We start from the raw sequence: 5,851 nt of genomic DNA, 5'->3' as shown, positions 1-5,851 counted from the left end.
TATTTTGCTTTGGTTTAATTTTTCTCTCCCATTCAGGAACATAAACTATTTTTCATAAAACTCTTATATTTTTACTAAAACATTTTTAGTAAAGTGTTAATGCTTATTCTTAATAATAGTACCGAAATATCCCAAATTATACCTATGCCATGAAAGATAATCACCTTTACGGTAAACCACCTCAAAAACTAGACTTTAAATAACTTTGGGGAGAGCAGTACCTTACAGATATGTAAAATGGGGTGGAGGGTCTGGATATCCAGGTCAAGAATGGGTAAATAGGTCTTCTTCTTCATAGTGAGGTTCCCCAACTCTGGCACTGCTGACACTCTAGGCTGGATCATTCTCTGTGTGGAGTGCTATCCTGTCCTTTGCGGAATGTCTGGCAGCTCCCTGGTCTCTACTCACTAGATGCCAGCAGCACTTGCACGCTGGCCCCACAGTGTGACAATCAACAATTTCTCCCCAAAACGCCAATGTCCTGGTGGAAGGGGTGGAGCCAAATTGCAGCTGGTTGAGAACTACTGCTTTATATAAAATTTACTTAATTTCTAAATTCTGACACAAATTTGGAAACCTGAAACAAAATAGTTCGTATTTTTGTTTGGTAAAACTGTAGGGGCAAGATTAAAGTGTGATTAAAATAATAGCACCGATAGTGATGTAACAGAAAGAGCCCAGGGATACAGAGCTCTGAGTTGGAAAAACATACACAGAAGTCCAGTTCCACTTATAGTCTTGGGCAAATCACAATCTCTCTGAACCTGTCTTCTCATCTATAAAGGGTAGGTATGAGAATACTGATCAAATAAGTTGCTATAAGAATTGAATAATAAAAGTATATGTGAAAATGCTTTGTAAACCATAAAGATTCATGAAACATGCATAACTGTTACACTGGACAATAATTCACTGCAAGAAAAATAAAAGATTAAGAAGTCCTTTAAAAACAGAAGAATACCTAACAATGATAATCATCCTAAAATTAAAATGTTCTAAAGTTCTAATAGTTTTAATAAATAAAATTCATTTTTCTTTCTTTTTTAAATTCATTTTTCTACAATGTATCATAAAAATAAAATTGTGACATCATGCCACTTATAAGAACATAAGTAGAAGTGAAATGTTCACTGAAATTGTAAGAATCCAGTTCTTGAAATTAAATTAAATTATAAGGTTAGTGCTAAGGTTAGAATCATCTAAACAAATAGATTAGTCTATGATCTGAATAGAGAAGCTTAAAGTAGCTAAATCAGCCTTTTCTAAAAAGAAAAGACAGCAAAATTTTTTAAATACTGGAAATGATTCCTGAAATCACTGCAATTAATTTCCTGTATTTAATGTTTGTGTTTTTCATCCCACAGCTGTTAACCATTTTTCGTTATATGCTTGCAAAAGACAAATCACTAATAAAAATCATAAGCAACCAAAACTGCATTAAAGCTTCTGCCACAATCCCATTTTATGGTAAATACAAAATACTACCCACTTGAAATCCATTGAAGTTTGGAAACAAATGAATTACTATAACTTACTGGGTTTATTAAGGACTTCAAGGTAGAAAAAAAGAATCTCAATGACCATCTATCCTTATTTCCTCTCAAATACTACAATAAAAATGATCACTGAATTCATGAAACAAATATAATACTTTTAGAAAATCACTTGAAGTCACTAAAACTAAAGCTTTTTTCCTAAATCAATTTTGTTCCTCCTTAAACTACCGCATTATTTTTCTTTCGTTTGTAATTCCATCTTTTGGGAAAAGAATTGTCTTACCTTGGCCTTAATTACTTCTCTACTCACATGGTCCTTTACCTACTGCAACTGACTTAATTCTCTTGAATTTATTTTCCCCAAATTGTACCATATGAGTAATACTTAATACTAATAGGTGGTATGTAAAGAACATTTTCAGACATTCTTCCAAAAGCCTTACTTGCATTTATTCATTTAATCCTCACAATAGCCCTATGAGGTAAAAAGGAACGAAATTGAGTTACTTGTAGTGAGATGGATGGACCTAGAGTCTGTCATACAGAGTGAAGCAAATCAGAAAGAAAAACAAATACCATATGCTAACACATATATATGGAATCTCAAAAAAAAAAAAAAATGGTTCTAAGGAACCTAGGGGCAGATGAAGAGAATGGACTTGAGGACACGGGGAGGGGGAAGGGTAAGCTGGGACGAAGTAAGAGAGTAGCAGTGATATATAGACACTACAAAATGTAAAATAGATGGCTAGTGGGAAGCAGCTGCATAGCACAGGGAGATCAGCTTGGTGCTTTGTGACCACCTAGAGGGGTGGGATAGGGAGGGTGGGAGGGAGACACAAGAGGGAGGAGATATGGGGATATATGTATATGTATAGCTGGTTCACTTTGTTATAAAGCAGAAACTAACACACCATTGTAAAGCAATAATACTCCAATAGAGATGTTAAAAAAATAAAATTAAGATATACAGTGTAAAAAAAAAATAGCCCTTTGAGGGAGCTACATTTACTTATTCCTATTTTTGGGGGGTGTGAAAATTGGAAAACAAAGATTGGATACCTTGTGGCAGACCTAGGATTTGATCCCAGCAGTCTGGCTCCAGGCTTTTAACCACGATGACACACTAATGTTTTAGTCAGTGATCAATCTTATAAAAAGGTGGACAGTGCTTCCTCCTGGACATTCTTTGCTTACTTGGCTTCCACCTATCATGCCTTTCAGTTTGCTCTTTTTTTTTTTTTTTTAATAGTTAAGATGTACCATTGTACTTTATTTATTTATTTTTTAAATTTACTTATTTAATTTATTGATTTTTGGCTGCATTGGGTCTTTGTTGTTGCACGTGGGCTTTCTCTAGTTGCAGTGAGTGGGGGCTACTCTTCGTTGCAGTGCGCGGACTTCTCATTGTGGTGGCTTCTCTTGTTGCAGAGCACGGGCTCTGGGCGCGTGGGCTTCAGGAGTTGTAGCACGCAGGCTCAGTAGTTGTGGCGCACGGGCTTAGCTGCTTCGTGGCAATATGGGATCTTCCCGGACCAGGGATCGAACCTGTGTCCCCTGTACTGGCAGGCGGATTCTTAACCACTGTGCCACCAGGGTTGCTCTTTAATGGCTAGTGTTCCCCAATATTGTTTTGGCCTCTTCACTTTGCCCCTGGTAATCTCATCCATTTCTAAACATTAGCCATAATGTCTCATGTGAAGGCCTCTGAAATCCATGTCTCAAAAGTGGATCTTAGGTATCACCTCACACCAGTCAGAATGGCCATCATCAAAAAATCTAGAAACAATAAATGCTGGAGAGGGTTTGGAGAAAAGGCAACCCTCTTGCACTGTTGGTGGGAATGTAAATTGATACAGCCACTATGCAGAACAGTATGGAGGTTCCTTTAAAAACTAAAAATAGAACTACCATATAACCCAGCAATCCCACTATTGGGCATGTACCCTGAGAAAACCATAATTCAAAAAGAGTCATGTACCACAATGTTCATTGCAGCTCTATTTACAATAGCCAGGACATGGAAGCAACCTAAATGTCCATCAACAGATGAATGGGTAAAGAAGATGTGGCACATATATACAATGGAATATTACTCAGCTATAAAAAGAAATGAAATTGAGTTATTTGTAGTGAGGTGGATGGACCTAGAGTCTGTCATACAGAGTGAACTAAGTCAGAAAGAAAAACAAATACCGTATGCTAACACATATATATGGAATCTAAAAAAAAAAAAAAGGTTATGAAGAACCTAGGGGCAGGACGGGAATAAAGACGCAGACCTACTAGAGAATGGACTTGAGGACGTGGGGAGGGGGAAGGGTAAGCTGTGACAAAGTGAGAGAGTGGCATGGACATGTATACACTACCAAAGGTAAAACCGATAGCTAGTGGGAAGCAGCCGCATAGCACAGGGAGATCAGCTCGGTGCTTTGTGGCCACCTAGAGGGGTGGGATAGGGAGGGCAGGAGGGAGGGAGATGCAGAGGGAAGAGATATGGTGATATATGTATATGTATAGCTGATTCACTTTGATATAAAGCAGAAGCTAACACACTATTATTGTAAAGCAATTATACTCCAATAAAGATGTTAAAAAAAAAAAAAGCGGACCTTGCTGCAGAGTAACAAACTCTCAAAAGCAAGTCCAGGGCTTCCCTGGTGGTGCAGTGGTTAAGAATCCGCCTGCCAATGCAGGGGACAGAGGTTCGAGCCCTGGTCCGGGAAGATCCCACAGGCCGCAGAGCAGCTAAGCCCGTGCACCACAGCTACTGAGCCTGCACTCTGGAGCCTGCAAGTCACAATTACTGAAGCCCGAATGCCTAGAACCCGTGCTCCACAACAAGAGAAGCCACAACAATGAGAAGCCCACGCACCACAACTAGAGAAAAGCCCGTGCACAGCAACTAAGACCCAATGCAGCCAAAAATATATAATTATTTAAAAAAGTGCTTAACCCATCATTCAAGACTTCCATGATCTACATTTAAGTAATGCTTTCTGAGCTTTTTAGTTCATGTTTACATCTTTTTATACTCCAGCTGAAGATTACTTGTTATTTCTCAAATATACTCTGTATTTTCTGGCTTCTGTGTCTTTATTAATGCTGTCTTTTACATCTATCAAAGTCTTATCCAACCTCAAATGTCTGTGTCAAAGGTCACCCATCTCAGTTCATCTTCCTGATTCTCCCATAAACGGATGTGGCTTCTCACACCCTACCCTCCAAATCTTCCCAGTATTTTGATGTGCTTCTCTTTTGTACTTATCAAAATCTAACTTTTTATAGCTATTTATATATGGGGTTTTTTCTTCACATTCTCTAGAGGATTGTAGATATCTTGAGTGTAAGCACTTGATTGCAAAGTCATCTTTGCATCCCCTTTTTCTCCTCCCCCCCCACCAAAGCCTACCACACTTCATTGGCTCAAAGCATTCTTCTGGATTAAATCAGCAAAGGGTGCTTATCGAAGGGAAAGAAAAAGCCTTTATCCTCATTCTAACAAGGCAATGTGTTTTTATCCTACGTATCTTTCTTTCATCCTAGAAGCTCCCTCTCTGGCTCCAGTTCTCCCACAGACCCGATGCAGATGTACTGTGTGTTCCACATTACTATAAAGTAGGGGCAGGTGGCATTTTTTCCCAGTGCACATTTTTTCTCAATACAGTTTCTATCACAGGCTCTGGGAAGCTCTAAAACAGATCCGCCACCACGGGAATAAAGACGACCAGTGCTGTAACAAGGTACATATTCCCAGCAGTGACATCTCTCCCTTGGTAAAATAACAGCATGAAAATAAAGATAACTGCTTTAAAACGAGCCCTTCCATAGTCAAAGGAAAGAGCTTACAGAGGGCCCTTTAAAACGAGACCTTCTAAAGAAAGGGGAAGAGCTTACTGAGGGACCTTTAAAACGAGCCCTTCCGTAGACAGGGGAAGAGGTTACAAAGGCTGCAAGGGGCAGAAACACAAGGACAAATTAGGCCAAGGGGCAAAAGCATGTGCCATGCCAGCTCTACATGGAAGGTGCAATCAGTCATATGAATTCCTAATATTAAAACTTGCAGTTTGAGTGCTGGAGATTTCCTTTTTTTAAAAAAAAAATTTTTAGTTTTTAACACTTTTATTGTAGTATAATTGCTTTACAATGTTGTGTTAGTTGCTGCTGTATAACAAAGTGAATCAGCTATACGTATACATATATACCCATATCCCCTCCCTCTTGCGTCTCCTTCCCACCCTCCCTATCCCACCCCTCTAGGTGGTCACAAAGCACCGAGCTGATCTCCCTGTGCTATGTGGCTGCTTCCCACTAGCTATCTTGGCATGGACATATATATACACTACCAAATGTAA

At 38.9% G+C, this 5,851-nt stretch overlaps 1 protein-coding gene across 3 annotated transcripts in view; it reads right to left on the bottom strand.

The window, feature by feature from the left end:
- CENPP (centromere protein P) overlaps positions 1 to 5,851 on the bottom strand; it is a 222,833-nt gene that overhangs the window by 117,472 nt on the left and 99,510 nt on the right. The gene's annotated exons all lie outside the window — the stretch shown is intronic.

Source organism: Aethalodelphis obliquidens, unplaced genomic scaffold (assembly GCF_003676395.1).
Source record: "Aethalodelphis obliquidens isolate GAN/ISIS:26980383/991018 unplaced genomic scaffold, ASM367639v1 scaffold122, whole genome shotgun sequence".
Classification (NCBI taxonomy): Eukaryota; Metazoa; Chordata; class Mammalia; order Artiodactyla; family Delphinidae; genus Aethalodelphis; species Aethalodelphis obliquidens.
The sequence above is the reverse complement of the archived record's forward strand: the minus strand, read 5'-3'. Positions and strand labels throughout refer to the sequence as shown.